This window comes from Hemicordylus capensis, chromosome 2 (genome assembly GCF_027244095.1).
Source record: "Hemicordylus capensis ecotype Gifberg chromosome 2, rHemCap1.1.pri, whole genome shotgun sequence".
NCBI classification, from domain to species: Eukaryota; Metazoa; Chordata; class Lepidosauria; order Squamata; family Cordylidae; genus Hemicordylus; species Hemicordylus capensis.
The window spans coordinates 14038641-14063903 of NC_069658.1; the positions used below are offsets into that span (position 1 = coordinate 14038641).

The 25263-nt window shown below is 43.8% G+C and overlaps 1 protein-coding gene and 1 long non-coding RNA gene across 4 annotated transcripts in view; one reads left to right on the plus strand and one right to left on the minus strand.

Moving 5' to 3' along the window:
- The window catches only part of SMAD7 (SMAD family member 7), a 57834-nt gene that overhangs the window by 12944 nt on the left and 19627 nt on the right, over positions 1 to 25263 (minus strand). The window lies entirely within an intron of this gene.
- LOC128346624 (uncharacterized) lies at positions 16961 to 24739 on the plus strand. 2 transcript variants are annotated; one of them, XR_008317092.1, is made up of 3 exons: positions 16961 to 17038; positions 22660 to 22811; positions 24225 to 24739. It is a non-coding gene; the product is annotated as an uncharacterized LOC128346624 (long non-coding RNA). The 2 variants fall into 2 exon arrangements; XR_008317091.1 differs by lacking the exon at positions 16961 to 17038 and adding an exon at positions 21145 to 21272.

Here is a 25263-nt window from a genome sequence, read left to right on the forward strand (position 1 = left end):
GGCAGCGAAGAGAAATAGGATCACACCTGCCTGCCTCTGGCCTGGCCTCTGAGCCTACCTTGTCTCCACACCCCCATGTGACAATTGAGCAATGCTTCCCCTCCTCAATGTTGAAGGCAAAAGATCACACACTTTCTGTATTGCATTTAATAAGTGTGTGCTGCCTTTACACATTACATCAAAGCGTGGTGCAGAGGCAGATATGAGCCAGCTGCACCATGAGGCTGTTCTCACGAGCAGCCAAGATAGGACTAAGGTAGCCAAGCCAGGGCTTGGTTGCCTGTGAGAATCGCTGGGAGCCGCACAGCTCCTGACAACGCCTCGGAGGCAGACCTGGCTATGGAAGTCAAGCTATTACAGTGTGTCAGCACCGGCTGCTTTCAGAACCCCGCCATCTGTGGGGAAGGTAGGCTTCTATAGCCTTCCTCCCCACATGCCCTCCCGCTTGGGTCCCTGATCGTGAGAAAGGGTCCCTTGACTTCACCTGTATTGCCAAATGTGGGGATAGAGCCATGGAGACCAAGGGGATGGCGCTGTGTTTATACATGCGTGTGAGTAGTTAGAGGGGAAAATGGAACAGAAAGATTTAAATATCATACCATTTTTTAAAAAGTAGATGAGAAAGCAAACAAAAATTGATTCATAAATGCTTCATTAGTCACTGCTGCTGTCTAATTATGACAAGTAATCAATTACTGATGCTAAGAAACAATCCAAAGAGGGAGGAGGAGGGAGAGGGAGAGAGGGAGAAAAATTAAAGCCTAATTGTATTTTCTTTAAAAGCCAGCAGGCAGGAGCCACTGAGTCCTCAAACGAGGATGCTTTATAGCTAGGGGGGAAAACACATCCACGCACACAACACAGAAAAGGCTGGTCTGCCTGTCTCTAGTGGTTAGACTAAAGCCAGCTGACTCCAGCTTCCTCTGTCCCAGGCAATAGGCCTCATCAGCCATGCAAATTATAGTGTACTGTGGTGTCTGAAGGCCGAATTTCTACTTAGCTCAGAAAAAAAAAGTCTCAGTAGAAGGGCGGAGATCAAGAAACCCAGCCAAATCCATTCATAATATTTACAGTAAATGGGCCTCTTTGCTGTTGTTTGGTATACAGCCCAGCCTAATTATTTTTGAAGTTTTAATTTCAAGAACTGTTTTTTCTCCTGCCTATCTCTCCTCTCTTTTTAAAATCCCCCACCCGCCAGCTCTTCGAGTCTTTGTTTTCCCTCTTTAACTCCCAAAGAAGTCATTATTGTTAATCATCTCTATAGCACTTTTGGATGAGCAAAGGGTTTGTTTAGCCTCACAGCAGCCCTGTGAGGCAAATGAGTCTGAAGGAGAGTGAGTTGTCAGCTAACAGCTATTAGGTGAGCTTTAATAGTGAACATTTTGGAAATGCATCTCCCATGGAGAAATCTATCCAACATAATCACTCAATCCCACCTAAATATCCTACCCACTAATCCCCCAATCAATTTTTCAGATAATTACTCTCCCAACTCTGTTCCTCATTATTTAAGACTATTGTTAGAGGAGGTCCTGGATCCAGAATATAAATGAGTAAGATTGTGAAACTGGAGGAAGAGAGAGAAATTCAGTTCCTCCCTTTATCAAGGATGGAAGTACAGATTCTGTGAGCCAACTGCTGAAAAGAGTCAAGTTCCCTCTCTCCATGAAACATGTAATACGGCTGAGTCCATGTCTTGATAACATTGGCTGACATGATACACAGAGAACTGGATCTGTAATGCTGTGCCCCGGAGGGGGGGGGGGCTGCCGTGGACTTCAAAGGCAGCCTCAAGGCTGTCCTGGAGCAGCAATTGTGGTTTTGGAGCAGCGATTGTGCAAGCATTGTTTCTGCACATTTCCCCATTGTTTCAAATGGGGACACCTCTGGAAACACTGCTTCCACCAACGCTGCTCCCAAACAGCATTTAGGTTGCCTTTGAAATCCACAGCAGGTCCCAGGGTGCAGTGTTATGGCTCCATAATGCTGTATATCATGTGGGTCATTATATTTTGTGTTTCCTAGCCTCCATCGGCCAATGATATGGAGTGGGTGTGGGGAAAAGACATAGCATGTCTTTTCTATCTGTCTTTTGTTTAAATTCAGAAGCCAAAACCACTTCCAAGCACCTTGGCAATTATCTCCAGCTATACCAATTCTACATATTCCTCCCACCTGCTTCTTGCATTTCCCCCCTGCCATTTCATCCTATATTATTACTACTACTTGAAGCAAAAGAAAGAATACAGACCACATCCAAGTGATGCCTCATGCCTCTTTCCTTTGCTAAGATAATTAACTGCATGATAGTATGATCTTTTTTCTCTAACACTTCCTCTGACAGCATCACCTCTTTTCTTTGGTACTCAAACCACTTAGACCATGTTCAAACCAAGTTAAACTTTTACATGCTTTGAGGTGCGGAGGAAACTGGGCTAAGGGAGCCCAGCCCGATTTCCCCCGCACATGTGAACTGCTGGGAGCTGCATGGCTAGCTTGCCTAATTCCCGCATGGCTAGCCCACCTAATTGTCCCCTGTTAAACAAGGTTAGTGGCGCGAGCACTCCGCTAACCCCATTTTTTGGATTGTGAGCTGCCCTACCAGCTCCATGACAGAGCCAGTAATCATGTGGGTAGCTGATCTGGCCGCCCCGGGGGGTGGGGGGGTTTGAATGCTTGTGTGCGGGGCCCGCCATACCCCATCCGGCTCTCCACACTGCTCATGTGGACAACCTCTTTGTCTCCTATCATCTTGACAGCAAGTTCTTAAGTTACACTGGAGTCCTGTTTTTCACAGGTGTGAGTGATCTACTTTTGTGACAAGTGTAATGTGTGAACAAAGAACTCTGGGATAGCTTCATGTGATTTCACTGAACTTGATTGTGCAGGGGTGGAGAGATAAATGTGCTCCTAATGCATAAAAAGGGCACACAAGTAAGGCAGTTTAACTCTTGAAAGTGCTCAATGCTGAACAGCATTGTTCACATTAACAGCACTTTTATGTATTGCAGCCTTATAAACAACTCCACTGCTTGCCTGTGTAAAAATCACCTGCGGGTGATCAGGCAAAGGAATTTTGATTAGGCAAGGGAGTTTTTAAAAGTTGGTTCTTTCCCCCCACCCCTTCCATTAGGCCCCAAATGACTAACATAAATATATGTGAGCAAACCAGCTACAAACTTCAGCGGACTTTTTTGCAAGGCTAGTATACTACAGATGCTAAGGAAACCAAATCAGGGGTGCTGCGGGTAGTATTATTCCTTTGGAGCTGACAGATGAAGCCTGTAAGTTTTGCCTCTTTGGGTTGCCAACACATCTATATTAAGTAAGTTTTGTAAAAACACCCAACAACAACAAAAAATGTCAACAAAGCGTAGTAATCTAGGATACCAAATTGAAACTGAACACTCGACAGTATTTGGTTTTTCCCCTTGCATGGCTGCCTACATTCCATACAGATATACTATGCTTTCTGGAAGTCTAATTTTAATAAGGGTGGGAAGAGAGAGAGAGAGAATGAACGCAGGAGAAAGGAAACCCTTCTCACAATGGCTGCACACAGATCAAATGTTCTCCGTTTGCAAGATGCAAAACTAGACATTTAAGCCAAAATCCTCTTGATTAAAGCAGTATTTTTCCTAGAGTGGAAAGGAAATGTTCCCCAAGTATAGATATAAGCAACATAAAATAGAGGCTAAGAAACAAAAGTTCTTTTCATCCCCCACTTCATTCTCAGCCCAGATTCTTTCCCCCTAATAATTATGAAAACTGTTTAGATGGGATGGCATTTTGAACATTTACTACATTCCAGCCAATAAATTCCATTCCCGGATCCGATGGAAGAAAAGCACCCTCTCTCAATCCCCAGTTCCCCCTCTGCTTCTTCCCCTCCCCTGGCTTTCATTCCTTCTGTCTTTCTTTACAACCTAATACCCTGTCGACTCAGGGCCAGGGCCTACTTAGGGGGAAAAACAACACACAGCGCCAGACTGGAGACAGCATGCAGACTGAAAAAGTTAATCATTACTTCTGTCTGCCTTCATAATCTAATCACTTCTGTGCCTAAGCGCATGCAGCAAAAGCTCTCTCTCTCTCTCTCTCTCTCTCTCTCTCTCTCTCTCACTCACACACACACACACACACACACACACACACACACACACACACACACACACACAGAGCTCTCTGCAAATCATTTGCTGGTAATCTGTCCCTTTCTCCCTCCCTCCCCTCCCTCGTCTCTTCCCTGCCCCCAACTCTCCAGATACAAACCCTGGTGACCCCAAGTCAAGAATGAAAGCTAATAGCCAAAAGCAACAGAGAAGGGTATTTAGACTAGCTCCACATGCTGCTTATCTGACAGAAACCCTCTCCCACCACAACGTCCCTCCCCTCCTGTCTCCTACCTTACTCAGTGGATTAATAACACTTAACAATGAAGACAGTACATTACATTCATGAAGCTAATTAATCCTCCCAACATTCCTGGGAAGCAGGCAGCAGAATTAAGGGGGGGGGGGTATTTTACTCCATTTTAAAGGTGGGGCCTAACAGCAATGCATTCTGTTATTAACAGAGTAGTACAAAATGTAAGAATCTGCAATGCACCCCTCACTTCGGAGTCCTTAAGTACTCCTCTAAACTGCCACTCAGCATCCAGGTTTCTAGACTGCTTGTCCCTGACCTAGTTTACCACACCAGTCTAGATGACAGAAAACTGCATCACCACGAAGTGGGTTAAACCTCCACGAATGTCTGAGCTATCGTGACAAAGTCAGGACCTGTCTAGACTGCAGTGTTTGCACTAGAATTCAGGTCAAGTTGCCACTAGGCTTCCTTACTTGCTTTGTATTGATAGAGGAACAGAATTAAAGTCCAGAAAGGAGAGGAAGAGGAGGAAAAATTCTGTGTGCTAAATACACTGTTTTCGCTTTCCTCATTCTCCTTTTTTTTTTAGCAGCAATCTTACAACAGAGCTGGAGGAGGCACAGAAAAGGACAATGAACATTATCAGGGGCTTGGAAGATCTTTTCCTTGAGGAGAGGAAAGTGATGGGAACCTTTAGCTCCTAGAGGAAAGAAGATAACAACTTGGAGGAATAACTGATAATCGAATCATAGGCGGATGGCAATGAAAGTGAAGGGGAGGGGATATTACACGAAGTCAGAGTTTTCAAGAGAAAATGACAGGCAGAAAGTTTAAAACCAAGTACCTCAATGGATAATTAACCCGCAGAGTTCATTGCCACAGGATGGTATGACACAAACTACCATAAAAGACTTTTAAAAGGAAAAGGTACATTCATGAAAAATAGGAGTCTGTAGGGTCAAATTTCCAGAAATCCAATACCTGCATCATAAGAACATAAGAGCAGCCCTGCTGGATCTGGCACAAGGCCCATCTAGTCCAGCATCCTGTTTCGCACAGTGGCCCACCAGATGCCGCTGGAAGCCTCAGACAGGAGTTGTGGGCGTGCCCTCTCTCCTGCTGCTGTTGCTCCCCTGCAACTGGTATTGAGAGGCATTGTCGTGCCTCTGAGGCTGGAAGTGGCCCACAGCCACCAGACTAGTAGCCATTGATAGACCTGTCCACCATGAATCTTCCTAAGCCCCTTTTAAAGCCGTCCAAGCTGGTGGCCATCACCACATCCCATGGCAAAGAACTCCATTAAATTAATTGTGCGCTGTGTGAAAAAGTACTTCCTCTTGTTGGTCCTCAATTTCCAGACCTTCAGTTTCATGGGGTGACCCCTGGTTCTAATATTGTGAGAGAGGAAGAAAAATTTCTCTGTCGACCGTCACCACACCATGCATAATTTTATACACCTCGATCATGTCCTCCTTAGTCGCCTCTTTTCCAAGATAAAGAACCCCAGAAGATGTACTTTCAGTCCCCTTCCTAATAATTCCTAGCATGGAATTAGTCTTTTTCACAGCTGCTGCGCACTGAGTCAACACTTTCAATGAGCTGTCCACTTTCAATGAGCTGTCAGTCACTGAGAGCTCAGATCCCATCTGTGTATATGTGAAGTTGGGGTTTTTTGCCCCATTGTGCATCACTTTACACTTGCTTACACTGAACCACATTGGCCATTTTGTCACCCACTCCTCCAGTTTGGAGAGATCTTTTTGCAGCTCCTCACAATGGATTTGTGGATTTTACTACCCTAAATAGTTTAGTGTCATCTGCAAATTTGGCCACTTTGCTGCTCACCCCAACTTCTAGATTGTTTATGAACAATTTAAAGAGCACTGGTTCCGGTACCGATTCCTGGGGGACCCCACTTCCTACCTACCTCCATTGTGCAAACTGTCCATTTATTCCTACTTTGTTTCCTGTCTTTCAAACAGTTACTGATCCACACATGAACCTGTCCCCTTATTCCATGACTGCCAAGATTACTCAAGAGCCTTTGGTGGGGAACTTTATCAAAAACCTTTTGGAAGTCCAAGTACACTATGTCAACCAGATCACCTTTATCCACATGCCTGCTGACACCCCCAAAGAACTCCAAAAGGTTAGTGAAGCAAGACTTGCCGTTGCAGAAGCCATGCTGGTTCTCCTTCAGCAAGACCTTTTCTTCTGTATGTTTAACAATTTTGTCAAGTATGCCTTCCATCAATTTACCCGGCACCGAAGTTAAGCTGACCAGCCTGTAATTTCCCAGATCCCCTCCTGGATCCCTTCTTGAAAATTGGAGTCACATTGGCTACTTTCCAGTCCTCTGGTACAGAGCCTGATGGTAGGGACAAGTTATATGTTTTTGATAGATTGGCAGTTTCACATTTAAGTTCCTTCAGACCTCTTGGGTGGGTGCAATCTGGCCCTGGTGATTTGTTAATTTTTAGTTTTTCAAAACAGTTTAGAACATCCTCTCTCATCACCTCAAATTGGCCCAGTTCTTCAGCCACTAAACCTGAAAAGCTTGATTCTGGAGAGGGTATATGGTCAGCATCCTCCGCTGTGAAGACAGATGCAAATAACTCATTCAGCTTCTCTGCAATCCCCTTGTCCTCCTTAATAATCCCTTTCACACCCTCATCATCTAAGGGGCCAACCGCCTCTCTGGCAGGTGTTCCACTTCTGATATATTTAAACAAGTTTTTGTTGTTCCCTTTGACACTCCTAGCTATATGCTCTTCAAACTCTCTTTTTGCATCCCTTATTGTCTTCTTGAATTTCTTTTGCCAGAGTTTATGTTCCTTCCTGTTCTCTTCATTTGGGCAGGACTACCATTTTCTGAAGGAAGTCTTCTTCCCTTTTATAGCTTCCCTGACTCTTGTTAGCCACGCTGGCGTCCATCCTGAACTTGGTGATATCTTTCCTCCTTCTTGGTATACATTCCCACTGTGCCTCTAGTATTGTGGTTTTAAATAAGTTCCATGCTTTCTGGAGTGATTTGACCCTCTTGACTTCCCTTTCAACTTCCTTCTGACCAGTCTCTTCTGAAGTCCAACACATCTGTGTTGGACTTCCTTGACAATTCTCCACTTGCATATATGCTGAATTGGATCACAGTATGGTCACTGCTACCCAATGGTTCTGCAACGCTGACATCTTGCACTAGGTCCTGGGCACCACTCAGGATTAAGTCCAAGGTTGCCATCTCTCCGGTTGGTTCCACAACTAACTGTTCTAAGGCACAGTTATTTAGCACATCTAGAATTCAGCCCTTCTTTCATTACCTGAATGTAAATTTACCCAGTCTATGAGTGGGTAGTTGAAGTCACCCATTATTACTGCCCTGTCTCTCTTTGACACCTCTCTTATTTGTTTCTCCAACTCCAGGTCACTCTCATTGGTTTGATCCATAGGGTGATAGCACGTCCCTAGTAACGCATTTCCTTTCAGTCCTCGTAATGTTACCCCTAATGATTCTGTGGAGGACTTTGGTCCAGAGACATCATATCTCAAAAGTATCAGGTTTTCAGGACAAGTAAAAGAGAATGGGACAGCACCATCACAACTTCTCAGGGAAAACTCCTGGAACACCTGACTGGCCATCTCAACATCATTTACCTGCTTGTGACCAAGTGAATTCTGACACCTCTATTCCTTACTCTAAACACAAAAGGTCTTCCTGACATTTAGCTACTTGATTAAGCAATGTTTTGTCGGTGTCTCATTTGTTTTGTCTTATCAGTACCAAATTAGCTCCTCACACTCTAAATAATCTATTTTTTTAATTAGCTAAGAACACATCAGTGACATGGTCTTTGCACTGTATCCTCACTCACATGAGAAACACTTATGGAAGCAACAAGCTTCCTCATCAGGTGATCAAGACTTTCTATAATGAAATCTAGCAAACTTTTAAAATGAACAAACTAGAAAAACTGCAGGTCCCCATGCCGTTGGGCTGATGCATTCTTTGCCAAAAGAACTGAAACCTCAGCCTAATTTTCAAAGGGATTTAACTGACCAGCCCGCCAGTAATATAAGATCAGATTCTGAGTTTCTTCCTCAAAGCCACCAGCTCTTGAAGATAACTCACATAGGGAATCTGGCCATTCATACAACAGAATCTACAAAGCACAAGAGAAAGCTGTGTGTTTGGACACAAGCTGTAGATGTGTGTTGGGGAGCTTCAGTTAGATAAATGCACTGCACTCAATAGGTCAAGCATGAGTGCACAAGCAAAGGAGCCCATTCTCACGACCAGCCTTACCTGGGTAGGACAGGGTTAGCCTAGGTAGGGCTGGTCATCTGGGGCCCTGGGATCACTTCCAATCCCTCCGCTCCTCCCCTGAGTAGCCCTGAGTAGCCCTGATTGGCTACACAGGTTTAAAGTGAGGTAGGAGGACAAGCGAACACCTACCTCACTCTTGGTTGCCTGGGGCTCCAAGCTGCCAGCAGCCATCTTTAAAACAGAACTCGAGGAAAGGAGTTGGCAGGCAGTGTGGCGCTTCCCCAATGCACCACACTGCTCGTGTGGTGCACTGTGGGATGCCTGGCAGCCCTGGCTTGCTCCCCCACAATCGCTACTGGGTTCGCTGCCACACCGCGTGCACAGGGTATTTCTTTCTTTCATTAGTGTATTACATACAATTTATCAGTATTCTCTTTTTAAAAAAAAATCTGTATGACTTGTAGTCAAAATGATGAATTCCTTGCACACACACACACACACACACACACACACTAAAACAATACACATTTCAGCATGCACACTCAGTTTATCTGGGCCACTGAAAAGTCCTAATGGGCCTCATTGTCACCCTACGTATATCACAAACATTCCCTGGAACACAACTGGGACTCCCCTGCATCTGAGCCCCTGGTGGCGCAGTGGTAAAACTGCCGTCCTGTAACCAGAAGGTTACAAGTTCGATCCTGACCAGGGGCTCAAGGTTGACTCAGCCTTCCATCCTTCCGAGGTCGGTAAAATGAGTACCCAGAATGTTGGGGGCAATATGCTAAATCATTGTAAACCGCTTAGAGAGCTCCGGCTAGAGAGCGGTATATAAATGTAAGTGCTATTGCTATTGCTATTGCTATCTGCACACTACAGAGGAAGAAAGGTACTGTGAGGCAAAAGGTCTTTCAGCAAAAGCTCACCTGAGATTATCTCACTGAAGAACCCTTAGTAAACCTGTGAGGAACCCCACGTCCCTAGGAACACAGTTTGAAAACTGCTGATCTAGTGTTTTTATTCACTTGAGTCAGTAGCTGCCCATGAGATGTATTCTTTATATTTACCAATCACTCTTACACTCTGTGTGGTAATGGTGCTTTGGAACTTCTAGTATCTATAAATTAAGTACACCCATGTTGTCATTACAAGTGATACAGCCTGGGGCCAACTGTAGAGGCAATAAAGTGAAAGTGCTTTAGACATTCTCAGGTCTGGTTTGTCAAGTATAAATAAGACTTGCTTCAGAAGTTAATGAACTTCTATCCAACGATGACTACAGACGTTAGGACAGAATGAATCTGTGTGTCTTTAGGAGACTGGGTATTTAAGCTAAGCAGACAAGAACGTGTATTGAAAATTGGCATCATGCTCACTTTTAAATGATAAATTTGATTGTACCTACTCTTGGCAGCAAGATAGTACTGTAAACATCATCTCAAAACAAAGAAAATTACTATCAGTAACAACAACAACGCCACTTATCAGATACATACTTCATATGCATATGCATTACATATACCTATTTCTTGTTTATTGGTTTAATTCTAACTCTTAACTAAAACTGAATGTAATTTCTTGAATGAACTACAAAAACCCATAAAACAATTTTGCTCTCATATATGCAATCTATTCATGAAGAAACCCAAATTTCCCCCCACCTCCACATGTCTTAACCTAACCAATTATCTACAAATAATAGCAAAGCACAGAGGTCTCTCCACTAAGATCTCAGCCAAAACAGCACCACAACGATTTAACACTAGAAGGGAAACCTCTATCAAGCAAAGAAGAAATTTCAGAGATTCCTAGGCTTTTTGCCAATAGAAGGAAGATCACTGCAGAAGACAAACCAATTCCACTGCAAGCTACTACATTTGACACAGTGCAGGGGAAAGTGTGTTTCTCGGCACCTTGCACAACTGTAATGGTCTTTTGCAGATTTAATCAATAATAAGAAACATCAACAACAAGAGACAACAGTTTGAAAAACTTTAGTATCTTGCAGTTTTATAACAGACAAAAGTAAACCCCACCAAGTATTCTGGATAAATACATTTCAGTGAGAACCAGGCAACGTTTCATCTTTATTCCTGGAAAGAGTGCCCTCTACAGAATAGAAAGAGTATACTCATTAGTATGCAATTACCCAGAATGCTTCTGGGTTGTTGTTGTTGTTTTACATTTCCCCAGTGGGCTGTGGTTAGGATTCCAGTTTTTATTAATAATGCTTCTTAGAATGTATTTTTGCTAGTGAGTAATAGGAGTGGGTTCCTTGTTCTATTTCCCTGGAAATCAATTACTGAAAGACAGCATTCTTCACTTCTGCTAAACTGTCACGGAAGAAGTTCACTAGCAAATATCTAAATCTGTCTGACTTCTCATGAGTAGCAAGTGGGATTTTCAAGGGTTGGGCTAGTATCCATGCATGCTTAGAACAATAATTTCCAAAACGAAAACTCTTCTCCCTCCCACATAGATTTTAGCAATAAAAGAAGATCAACATTCATCTTGCAGGAGCCCATCATTTATCAGCCAACCACAGAGACAGAAAGGCTCTCTAGGACATACCTGAATAATCTGTCATCTATCAAGACAAGACGTCCACAGTGAATGTACTGCTTTGTATATAAGGCTTGATTGAGTAAAACTGTATATGGGGAAATTGCATGGAAACTCACACACCAGCCAAACAATAAGGAGTGCATTGGTAACATGTGAAATTTTAAATTAAGGGTGATGTTTCAAAACTATGCCAGTGGGAGGGGTGGAGAAAAAGTAAAAAGGGCAAAAGAAACAAGCCAAGCCACCTCGGTCTGTTCAAACTGCCTAGATCATTTTGCAGTGGCGTCTTCTTGTGTTTTAACAAGTCACACACTCATTGAAGGATCAGCAAACTTCTACACACTGACAACTACAACCTCAGGTTCTCATTTTGTTATGAAAACAAACGAAAGCAAGCAAGCAAGCAAGAGGCTCTTGGACATCTCCTGTAATAGTCCTTCTCTGCGTAACAACAAAGTTACTTAGCTAGCTTGCAAACTAGCTAGGTTTCGATTTTGTGCTTGTTCAAGAAAGGAAGCTGCAGACACCTAGCAAAGAATGCATCCCTGATGCATGTGAAACAGGGAGGCTAGTCAAATTAGATGAAAACACAAGGCTCACGCCCAACAATGCGTAATCCTGACAAAGTGTACTTTCATTGCTGTCTCACTCCATTGATGAATATAGTCAACAATACATGCCATCCATCAAGACTCGGATGCAGAGAACAAGTATGCATGGTGAACCAAGTTCTGAGTTGGATACAGGGTACAAAAAGAAAATACAAGTTTGAATCAATGAGAATGCCCACTATTACACTGTCATCCATATCAGACCTAGCTAAGAGAAGGATGATGAAGCCCATGTACACCGCCCTCCACCACCCGTGGCCTCTCTGAATTCTTTCTTTGTTAGCTTGTGGGTTTCTGCCAATCAGATCCATCCAGAAGTGGGCAATTTGTCTAGCACTAAAGGCCACATTGGAATTACAGCAGGAAAAATGGCCCAAGCTAATCTGCATGCAGTAACTGCATGCAATTAAATTGCAATTTGCATATCATTTTTATGAACACGGCCCAGGCCAAACTTACACTTGAAGGACATGCTGTTGCCTTGATTCACTAGAATTCTTATTCGGAAATAGCCCCCGCAATAGGTTTTCACATGTGGAAAAGTGTTTATATTTAGACTTTGAAGTCATAAAATCTGTTTAGGGTCAGGCATATATCTGATTTACCAGATGCTGGGTGGGAGTCAGCAGTTTGGATGGTTATGTATCTCCACAGTGGTGTGCTTATGAACTTCCACATTCATTTGGCCTTCCATCACTGGAGACAATGGACTCTTGACCAAGTCAGAATGACATTTAGGTTCCTAAATAAATAAATAATCATTTAAGGGCTGTTTGGCTTGCTTTTGGTTCTTTACTATTTTTACAATTGTACTTTCAGCACATATCTGTGATCAAAAGGGTTGGAAACCGAGTTGGGGGGGAAAGGAAACCACATCATGCTAGGATTTGGGTGGGGTCTAACAAAAACCCTTAAGACTCTGCAAACTGTTCCCTGACTTAAGTTGCATTTCTGTTCACACATACCTAACCTATGTGGCTCTTATAAAAAGGGAAGATTTAGGATCAAGGTCAGCTTTCACAACTGAAGTTAGGATACTATCAGCCCCTTAGAAGGGCGATTACACAATAATTGGTCTGAGCCAGGGTTTCTTCTCCCTCCTCCTCCTCAGGAAGAGTTTAATTGCACCCATTCTTTACAGACATATAATAGTCAAGCCAGATCCACCAAGACAGCAATAAAAGTTGCTTCCTTTTTTGTTCTTGCTAATGCACAGGGAAGTACTGAAGAGGCTTTCAAAGGAATTCTTCAAAAAAAAAAAAAAAAGGCTGGTGGCTTAATGTTTTTTTAAAAAAACAACACCACGAACATACCCAGTAGTGTTCAAGAAGAGACGAAACAGATATTATTCTTTAACTCTGCATTGCAAGGTTAAAAGGGCAAGTAAGTGCTGAGCAAATTTTTATGAAGTCTTTTTTTCCCTTCTCTCCTCCACTCCACCACCACCCCAATTTAAAACCTAGATAATGACACTGGGTGGGGACCAAATTTGAAGCCTAGGCAGCCAAACCAAAATTAGTTTTCCAGCCAAAAAGCTCTCTTTGCCTCGCCTTTTGGGGAAGGAAGCAGAGAGAAAATCATGAAAAGATTCTTCAGTAAACTGAGACAGGAGGCGGCGGGTAACGTTCAAGTAAAGGTGACCCTGCTATTAAAATATTTTTTGAAATAGTAAAAATAAAATAAACTACTCAAACAGTCTCTCTCCCGCTCCCTCTCTTTTGAAATCAGGCCCACAAGAACATGTGATTCCTAGGAGGGGGAAAAGCCCTTTATGCCCTCCTTCTTCCCCTTTTCTCCTCTTTCACTAATAACCATGTTTTCCTTCCTTTATTTCACCCTTTCCTCGACTTTTATTTTCTCATAAAGCAATGAGGCAATATCCTATCATGTTTCAATGTTTCCTGTTAAGAACAGGGTGAAAGTTACCATTATGTATTTAAAACACTACCAACTATCAACACATCCTGTTCCCCCTCAGGCATCACAATGATGCAGAAAATACCTTTCTGACCATGAAAACTGAATGGTACTCCATGCATTTGTGCACATGTGTGTAAAAACATTTCCTAAAATGTTTATCAAGTTAAGGCTTATTACTTCGTTAGGGGGCAAAACATTAAAGGCTGAAAGTTAACTTTAAATTTAAGAAGTTGAAATTAGGCCTTTGAAATTTAAAAAGTTGAAAGTTAAAGCTCATGAAGATGAGTATGATCAGTCTCCTTTCAACTGTACTTCAGAATTTCAACAGTCCCACCATGGCATGATCCCACACCACTATGATAAGTAGATAAATACCAGAGCTGTGTAGGCAGAACCAAGCATGTGCATCTTTCACACCCACCTGGCTCCACAGCATTGTGGGACTGCCTCCACACTGCTGAGAATGTGTGTGAATGGGACCAATAGCTACTTAAGCTACTGTTTCCCTCCCTGTTGAGCACTCCACTAGATGATCCACATTTTGGCAGCAGATGACATAAATCCTGAGGTGAATATTCTCCACGAATATTACAGTTATCCATGCAATATGTCAGGACCCTTCCAATCAGAGGTGCACTTTGGTAATTTTGGACCCTGGACCTAAAGCCCTTTGGAAGCCGTCCTACTGCTTGAGCCCCACCCCCTTGCAAGTTAAGCATCATCCCCCCTACACACAAACATCGTGTCAACCACAGTATTTTTAACATGTAGGTTAAAAATAGCAACTGAACTCACAAGAATATAAAACATGGATATTTATGCAAATATGCAATAACAGAAACATTTCAACATGCAACTTAACATATTCTCATTCCACATGTTTCTTTTCCCACTCCCCACTCTGTCTCTAAAGCACCCGGCACAGGTCATAATCACACTGGGCTGCCCGGGGCAGTACTGGCCAGCAGCAACCACACCGCCCAGGACAGACTAAACAGGATTTGGAGGTGGCCAGAGGGTGTGAAGGCCCTGGACTTTGGCCCTGAAGTCCAACGGAATAGCAGCACTGCTTTCCAGTACCCTGCATCTTTCTGCTGGGCAACTGCACAGCACAACTGACTGCCCTAGAGTGCTTGGTTCATACATTATAGCATCTGTGTGTTGCAGGGGAAGAAGGCACACCACACCTCCACCCCATTACTGCCTAAGTAACTTGTGAACTGGTTAGTTGTGACTATTAAAATGTGGTTGAAGAATAACTTCAAAAGAGTAAACTAAAGAGTAACTCATCTATATTAAAGCAGTAAGGGGAAAAAATCTGCCTATTTAATCTACCTATCAATCAATCAAATCTTTATTTCAGTCAACAACCAGCACATTAGTCTACCTCTAATCTGTGTTTGAGTGACATAGATGATATGGATTTAACTTTGACTATATCACATATTTAAGAAAGACTGGGGGGTTGAATCATGGATAATTTATTGGAACAAAAGGATATAAAGCCTACATGAAAAGATTCAAACCTCCTCAGACTTAGAAAGTATTTGGGTACGGAAGATATTCCTTATGACTACCAGACAAAAACAAGGGGGATGAAGGAGAAAATCTGGGAAAAGAAACCCTGCTTAATTTATTCTTGCAGCAAGTTCCAGTCCTTCTGAAGAAATGCTGGCCTCACATGATTAAATTACTTAGCCATCCCCTCCAGCTTAACAGCAAACACCACCCAAAATTTTAATGTTGGTTAAAAGATCTAATTAAAAGCCAGGGGCCAGAGATCTTGAGAGCTGCCAAGCACTTTTAATTCCCACCATTTTGTCAGCATCCTGAAAAAGCATCAGCCCACATTCCTGTTCATAACTACGCAGTTCCTGAACAGCAGAAGACTATCTCCCCAGTTGCACCTTAAAAGAAACTCCACAGCAGCAAAACAGAGAATGTCAGTAGAATGTCAAGCTATTTGGGTAAAAAGTTAAGGAGGTAAACATGAACGTTACTTTCTTTGTGCAATACGTATTGAACTAAGGCCATGTAACTGCACTTAATAATATACTTGAGCTGAAAATAAACTGGAAAGGAAGCTACTTTGTGACACTAGGCAGACGGCCAGGTTGCTCTGCATGGGTCATTCAATCCTGCTCAGAAAGATGCTACTTGTTGGCAGTGACCTCTGCCTGGCCTGTTGTCATCTTCTTTTACATGGCTCACTCCTAAGGTCACTACAAGACGGCACCAGTAGGAATTTCACTCTCATCTTTTTGAAACCACACAGTCTGATAAGGCTATGGCCCAGGCCCAAACATTTGTTCGATGGGATTGAAAGGTTAGGTACCTGCAGTTCTTCAAAACCACCCTCACAGCAGAAGTGGAGATGGGCGCGATAGTGCAAACCTGATAACCCAGGAATAACCTTAGTTAAAACAGTGGACAACCCAGGAGCATGTTACACCCTCCTAACAGAATAAACAAAGCAATCGGAAATTTGTGCTGGTGCAAAGAGTGTCCAAATGAGGTGTACTCTGAATGACAGAAGTAATAAACATCTTTTTATGATTACTGAGAGCAAAGTGACACAAACTTCTTGCCCCCACCACCACCACCACAAGAAAAAAATCCCCATCAGCAATGTGTCTTGAATCGGGCCCTGCTAACTGAGCAAACATAGGAAACTGCCATATACTGAGTCAGACCTTTGGTCTATCTAGCTCAGTATTGTCTTCACAAACTGGCAGCGGCTTCTCCAAGGCTGCAGGCAGGAATCTCTCTCAGCCCTATCTTGAAGAAGCCAGAGAGGGAACTTGGGACCTTCTGCTCTTCCCAGAGCGGCTTCATCTCCTGAGGGGAATATCTTACAGTGCTCACACATCAAGTCTCCCATTCAGATGCAACCAGGGCAGACCCTGCTTAGCTATGGGGACAAGTCATGTTTGCTACCACAAGACCAGCTCTCCTCCCTTGTAGTGATTCTCTTTATTTAGCAGGGGAGAGCAACTGGCCATATCCATCTACAGCATAGCATCCCCCCAGTGGCTGTTGCTGACATCTTATGTTTCTTTTTTAGATTGTGAGCCCTTTGGGGACAGGGAACCATTTTATTTATTTATTATAACTTTGGGGGACTTTTGTTGAAAAGCAGTATAGAAATATTCATTGTATCCGTACTCGTATCAGAGCTGTATCAGGCTGGGTCTGCACAACAAAATGTAGCTCAGTTCTCCCCAGTAAATACCTTGGGTTCTGTGAGTGCAGGGTGTGGGTAATAATAACAGACCTGGAACTGCTATCCTTTAAAACTATGTGAACAGAGGTAAGGAGACAATTATTATAAACTATTTCTAATCGATTTGTTGTACTTTTGCCCTCATTGTTCAACAATATTCCATCTGAACATTGATGTGGAAAAGGTTAGGGGATAGGTTCAGGAATGAACAATAGTGGAAGCTGACCACATATACCCATTTATTTACACATTCACTGAAAGCAGTAATGAAGTCTTCTTCTTGTGACATGCAATAAATAACCTAAATAAAATGCAACGAGAACAAAGCCCATGGTTCTGATTCCAAGATGGCAGGGGCACTAAGAGTGACTTCATGGAACTGAAGAAAAAAGTGTGTTAAGTTTCTGAAACGTAACACAGGGAGGCTATTCCCACGTGCTCGTGGGAGCCACTGGGCTCGCGACAAACCCGGTGCTCCCAAGGCAGCTAGCCTGCCCAAAACACCCTCCCCTTAAATGAGTTAATGGAGCGAGCGCTCCGTTGACCTCATTTCTTTGCTCGGGTGTCGCCGCAAGTGCGCGAGGCATCCTGAGACTTCCGGGGGGGGGCGGCCCCCAATCCCTGCAGCCCCTGCTGGCGCCGTGGCGGAACTGGCGGTCGTGTGGGCAGCCGATCCGGCCGCCCAGGGCTCCGCCGCCGATCATCTGTGGGGAGAGTGGGCTAAGCCCACAGACCTCATTGAGGCAATCGTGTGAGGCGCCTCAATGAAGGGCTTCATGGGGATCAGATGAAAATGTGGGGTTTTGCTGTCGTCCGACAGGGCCTGCTCTCATCTTCTTCTCTGCCTCTGAAACGTTTGTCACCATCTCCTTGAGCCACGGGGAGGGGTGAGGACATTTTTCCTGAGGTGGTTGCAGCAACAATGATGTTAGCAGTCTTAGGAATCCAGTTTATTAAACGATAGTGAATATTATAGCATATGTGAACTCTAAAGTCTAGTTCCAGCGCAGGCACTTCCTCATTCCCACAAGGGTCCAGTGAGTGTCTTAAGGACAGGTTCAGAAACTTATCGAGCTGAAGACATTCCCATCACTCATATCACACAATGGATGACACAGAACACATGCAGAGGTCAAAATACATGGCCACCTAATTTTTTGCCCCTTGAAAAGGAAAGGTCAGGCCTCTGCTTGGAGAACCCCCATCATACCTTATGTCAGGGGTGGGGGATCTTGGCCTTCCAGCTGTTGTTGAACTACAACTCCCATCATCCCCAGCTTATTGTGGCTGGGGATGGTGGGAGTTGTAGTTCAAAAACCTTGGAGGGCCAAGGTTCCCCACCCCTGCCTTATGTTATGAATACTTGAGGGGAAGGGGACATACCCAGTGCCCCACTAAATGAAAATATTCACTGCCCAGGTAAGTGTCTAAACCACACCTTAGACTATCAGTATTCTCTTGAGAGAATAGGGAATGGAAAGAAAAGTGTCTGCATTAGGGCATCTGAGGAGTTGTGCAAGAGAACAAAGAAGTTTCTAACATGGAGGCTTTCTTTTAATTCTCTCATGCAAACACGTTAGCTGTTCTCTCCAACCGCACCTATTTAAAGTTACCCATCTGGCTCAATTGCCAGCCCTTATATGCAGAAGTAAACTGTCTCACGTGATGAAGTTCTCACCACTTCCTTTGGGCAAATTTTATTTAGCAGGCAGATACATAAATAAAGTTATACTCACACCATCAGACTAGACCTGTAAAACCTATATATTTCTGTGTATCTGTGGGACTGCATTTTTTTATTTTAAAAATTATGAACACTTAAAACTTTCTTGCAAAAATAAAACTGTTAGGCAAATGCAGCAGGCAGGAAAGAAAAAAATACTGTATTAGATAAACACTTTTTAAATTACCATTTTTTATAGCAGGAACTGTCTGATAAAGCACATGCCTTTCTTTTCCTTCTCACCACAGCCAACATTTTTTTTAAGTGCCACAAAATGCATACTTTTATTATTAATGGCTGCAATTCAGCTAGTTTGTTGTAGCTGTCCCACAGAAAGCAATTAAGTTAGTTGTGACTTAACTCCTTCCATTGGTTTCCTAGGAACCTAGGAAGCTGCCTTGTACTGAGTCAGACCATTGGTCCATCCAGTTCAGTATTGACTACACAGACTGGCAGCAGCTTCTCTAAGGTTACAGGCAGGAGTCTCTCTCAGACCTATCTGGAGATACCAGGGAGGGAACTTGGAACCTCAAGTGCTCTTCCCAGAGAGGCCCCATTCCCTGAGGGGGAAAATCTCACAGTGCTCACATGTAGAGGCCATTCACACAATCGAAAACTGTGTTCTACCCAGGTTTGGGAGCTGTGTGTACTCCCAATTTTTGATTGTGTGGAAGCAAAGTTAGAGGAAAATCTGGGTAGAAGTGATTGTGTGGAAGCAAGGTAGGAGAAAAAGCTACCCAGGTTTTCCTCTAACCTTGCTTCCACACAATCAAAAATTGGGAGTACACACAGCTCCCAAACCTGGCTAGAACACAGTTTTTGATTGTGTGAATGACCTCATAGTCTCCCACTCAAATGCAAACCAGGGTGGACCCTGCTTAGCAAGGGGGACAATTCATGCTTGCTAGCACAAGACCAGCTCTCCTCCCATATGCATTGCAGTACTACAGATGAATGGATAGGAACATAGGAAACTGCCTTATACTGAGTCAAACCGTTAGTCCATCTAGTTCAGTACCGTCTACACTGACTGGCAGCAGCTCTCTAAGGTTTCAAGCGGGACTCTTTCCCAGACCTACCTGGAAGATGCCAGAGATTGAACTTGGGACCTTCGACATGCAAAGCAGATGCCACTGGCCTATAGTGCAATAATGCTCAGTGAGGCTATTCAACAATAAGACTCAGTGAGGCGATTCACAGGGGTTGAGTTGTTCGTGTGGAGCGCCAGGACTGCGGGCAATCCCGGCACTGCCTCCCCCACATGACCGGGAATTGACTCCAGGCTTTAACGTGGGTTAAAGGGCAGAGTTTCCTGGCCTCCAGGAATCCATGCTCATCACGTGGTAAATTTGGGGATTCCTGGAGGCCAGGAAAATGAGCCCCAGCCTCCGGAGATCTGTACTGCTAGAAGCAGTGCGGACCGTGTGGGCATGTGATGTGGCACACCAAATAGAAGAGTGGAGATCGTAGGGATGCGCCATCCCTACCTCTCCCCCCACCCACTATTATTATTATTACATTTATATCCCACTCTTCCTCCAAGGAGCCCAGAGTGGTGTACTACATACTTGAGTTTCTCTTTCACAACAACCCTGTGAAGTAGGTTAGGCTGAGAGAGAAGTGACTGGCCCAGAGTCACCCAGCTAGTTTCACTCATGGCTGAATGGGGATTTGAACTCGGGTCTCCCCGGTCCTAGTCCAGCACTCTAACCACTACACCACGCTGGCTGTGTGCACAACCTTACTCACTCGGGATGTGCACGAACTGCGGTTCAAGAACATTTCGGGAGCGGGGCCCGGGAGCTTTGTGTGGGGTTGGCGCACATCCCTAGAAAACTCACACGGCATCAACGTGCACATGGTGCATTACTCACAAAGTTACTCACTACCAACTATTTGGGCCAAAAAGCAAAATGTTTGAAACAGAGAAAGTTTTGAAACAGTCCTATGTCATTGAATAGGGATGAAATCAAGATGAGTCTGCTTGGAGTACTGCCAATAACCCTTATGGAAACTGAGGACTAGGTTTTCTTTAAATCGCTTTGTTGAAATACACAGCTCCTATAGAATATATAATAGACTTCCTAAGAATTTAAAAACAATACCCTGTCCCAAAAAAAAAAAAAAAAAAAGACTTTAAACTTTCTATCCGTTTTCACACAGCTTGACTGTAGGTCTTAAAATGACTGTTTTCCTAGCTGTGTCAGCGTAATCAGTGGGCCTGCTTTAGAGTAAATACTCTGAGGGCTGCTCACAAACACAACTAGAAAGGTTGTCAACAGGCTCCTGGCCATTTTGCAGACTTCTAAAATGTGGCCTCCTTCCTTCCTATGGAATCAAAAACCTAACAGAGAGAGCAGAAGGCTAGAATGAAGTGTCAGAGGCCAAAAACTACACAGGGTGGTTTGCCAAGATCCAGTCTCTCTTCACTTTGCTGGCTTGGCTACATATTGCTGTGGTCAGATGATGTGTGAGGGGAGCTGCAATGCTCCTGCTAGTCTGGCAGGCGGCCTGCTTTACTTCAAAGACTCCATTGCTGTCATCTTAGTGTTAACCCCTGATAACCTTGTCCTTTCGCAGACAGACCTGAATTTTTAGGTAAGCCATTTAATAAGGCATAAGCACAAGCTAATGCTCTGTAAAACCAGCCTCTTACGATTCTAGCAATAATGAAACATGCCATACAATGCAATATTTAAGAAAAGGAGAGAGAGGTTTTGTGGATTTAAATACATTCTGAATAAAAGATAGGATTTTTTTTTAAAGCATTACCAATTGCTCACGTTAAAGATAAAAGACACTAGTAGTTACACAGGAAACTTTCTCAATTTGAGATTCTAAATGGAATGTTGAATTGTAAATCAACGTTCTTTTTCCAGCTATAAAGCTACACTAAAAGGGAAAGGGACGAAATGTAATTGATATTTTTCTGAATAAAACTAGTCCACCCACTCTCTTGTGCAGTTATTCATAGACAGTGTAGGTAGAGAGGTAAAGAAGAAATTGGCCACTGACAAAGTCAAGGGCTGCACTTCTATTATCAAGCTATTCTAATTTTATTTATTTTTTAAGTTAACCTCTCCAAAGCTGACACAGATACCAGCAGGGATCAAAAGGCATAGTGAAACATTCCAAGCCCATTTGCTATTTCATAATGAAATGGCAGCCAGCTGCCCTTCAGAGATTTTGTAGCAAAAGGTGAACTGAAGTAGAATTAAAAGTTTGCATTAATTTCGACGAGGCCAGTTTGAAGCAGAGAGACATGGGACATGTTGCATTGCCTGGTCTCTTCATATTATGTCTAGTGTGCTTCTACAAGTAATGCCTGCCTTAAAAATACAATGGGTGCTAAGCAAGGAATATAAACTGTATTAATGTTTAAGACTAACTTGTGTTGGTAGAAATAGATACAAAGGTCGTTCTCACGACTAGCAATACCCAGGCTAGGACGGCCCTACCTGGGTAGAACCCGTCACGAGAAGCGTTGGGACTAGTCCTGATCCCAGCACTCCGGGACTGGATAACACTTGTATGCTCTGGTGAGTGGCAGGAGACTCCTCCCCACACAGCCCAAGGACAGAGAATGTTGAGGTGGGGGACCGGGGGGGGGGGGAGATTTAAAATTTTTAATAAAAATTTATTATTTCATCGTTCATGTGTGTGTGAGAGAGAGAGTGTTATGTGCACACACTCTCTTGATACTGCCGCCCAGAACAAAACTCTTTCCATCACTGATAATAAAAATTAGAGGGAACACTGGTAGGAGCCTAGCTCCCGGTCAACCCTCTCTGACTCCAGATAAGCTGATTATGTGTATGACCTCACAGTCTTTCTAGTTGCACGGAACTAGGGTTGAGCCAATTTCATGAAAATGCAGTGCTGATAAACTACTCATTTTAGTGATTTTTTTTAGCTATCCTCATGAAAATGTTCTCTTATTCATATACATTGCCCTCATTTACTCCAACTCTCAACTTCTTGCCAGTGACATAATCACACAGCCACATCTAATTGGCTACACAACTGTCATCCCGTTCACTATGGGATCCCTGATTGGATCAATCGCCCTTGATTATCTAGGAAAGAGGAAGCAGCAGCTGCCAGTGGAAACAATGGTCTTGGTCAAGATTTCAGAAGGTAAATATTCAGCGTAAGCATTTCAGGAAAATTTCATACTCCACCAAAATTGCTAGTTTCTACTCAAATAGTAAAATGGGAGAATACTCCACACAGCTCCACATTACATCTGGCTAGATCATGCAACACTGACATACTTCAGTGTATGCAGTCAGGAAATATGGTGTCACACATTCAGTCACCAAGGAAAGACTCCACCAACTTTGAAGGTGAAGTGTTGGACCAGGCTCAAAATGAGAACCTGGCACTCAAGTTGGATCTGTCTGATCTACTCTTCCAAACACGGAGTCTTTTAAAAAAGAATAAAAAATAAGGATCACAAAATAGACAGCAACTAAATCACAAGCCTCTTCTTTTAACACAGAAATACTGGGCAAAATTCAGACCAGTTAATCATGAGTACGCACCATTGAAATCAGTGAGATAATTTACTCATGATTAACTGAAGCCCCATTAATTTCAATGGGACTTAGTCATGACTAAGTCTGGATGTTGCCCATCAAGTATAGTAGATACAACATGATAGATCTGGAGGGGGAAAGGGACAGTGCCTACCTAAGTAACTGCGGGCAAGCTTGTCCAGCAGCCAGTAATACCATCTTCTAGGCAAGAGCAGCTGGGTCAGAATATATCCCCCAAACAACCTGTCTTCTACTGAGGACCAGTGCCTTGGTCCAAAATCCAGTCTGGCCATGAATAGCCTTGGTCAAGTTGCTATGTCACAGCATCATTTGTGTTTGGATTAGCAGATTTGATTAGGTCCTTAGGCTGGTTTGTTTAACCAGAATGAGCACTCCACCATGTTCTGCACAGAGTGGGAAGTTCATTCCACTATTACAGTTCTGGAGTCCACAGTAATGTTTAAATCTGTCCCTGCCCAAATGAGAGAAAACAGGCAACAAATGAATGGAGTGGGAGGGAAAGGTGCTAACAGCAATGGACAAAGGCTAGAGGAGGAGGAGGAGGAGGTGGTGGGAGAGAAGAGAGGCAAGCAGGGAGTGTTTTACCTCCGGAGAAAAGGATTAACTGAGACTCAGAGGTTGGGGAAATAGATCCAAGCCGCATGTTCCCTCCTAAAATTTCTCTGTTGAGGTTTTTAACCTTTGGGAAGATCCTCCTTTTAAAAAAACATAGTTAAACTAAGTCCCAAAAACTCAATTTGGCGAGTCAGTCCAGGATCTTTCCCTCCTCCCCTTCAAGGCCCACATTTTCACCCCCCCTCCTTTTTCTCCCCTTTCTCTCCAAAGGCCACATATGACATGAAAGGGCAGCACCGAGTGAATTAAAGGTCACTTCTGGTGGAACCAGTTCCTTTGTGAGGACCCCCACAGGATTAAGTTTTCACATTCAGCTCCTTTATTTTTTTTTTTTCTGTCTCTCTCCCTCTCTCTCTTTTTCTTCCCTTGCCAAAAGAATCAAGTCACTGGCTCCAGACTCCGAATCTTCCTCCCACCCTGAACTGAGCCTCATTCATTAGCTGGAACCGCTGCAGCTTGGGAAAAGCCAGGAAGAAAAACAGCAAACAGAGCAAGTGAAAGAGAGACTCAGATTGGTTATTTTCGAGGGGGAAACACTTGGGCAGCATGTCTCTCTCCCTCTCCCGTGTATTTCTCTCATCATTCCATACTGGCCACCCTCCCACATCCTCTCGGCAACGCTATATCCACACCTCTGCCATTCATCAGGGAGAGTACTTTCAGCCACATGAAGCAGAACGAAATAGTGAGCCCTTTCTCACGATCATGTGAGTGGGCTTGGCAATGGGGAAAGCTAGAGAAGCTCGCCTTCCCCACAAACGGTTCTGGTGCCAGGTATGGACGCATGGATCGCACGGCCAGATGTTCCGCTGCTGCCCCAGGCAGTGCAAAGACGGATCCTCCCGGCCCCAGGAGATCCCACCATGTATCACGCAAGGCAGGGTTTCTTAACCTTGGGCCCCCAGATGTTGTTGGACTACAACTACCAGAATCCCCAGACATGGCCTTTGTGGCTGGGGATTCTGGGAGTTGTAGTCCAACAACATCTGGGGGCCCAAGGTTAAGAAACCCTGATGTAAAGGGTCCCCCCTCCTATGTCAGCACTGGCTGGGAGCAGCCGGCACTGACACACGAGCAGTTAGCCCGGGTTACGGGTGCACTCACAGTCTTAACCTCAACGAACTGGTGGACTTCCTAGGTGGGTTTGCCACCAAGGCATTGCCAGGAGCCACAGAGCTCCCAGTGGTTCTCACGGGCAGCCACGCCCGGGCTTAGCTGACCTAGCCCAGTCTTGGCTGCTCGTGAGAACAGCCTCAGTATGTGTAGCTGTAGAAGACATCCCTTAAAGAAAACATCAGGCCTTTCTGCATTCTTCAGGCCAATTATGTGTGTTATTCTCTCAACTCAGCTATACTTAAAAATGCATAACGAGGGGAGTGGGGAAAGAGAAATGGTGCGTGACTTAACTTAAATGG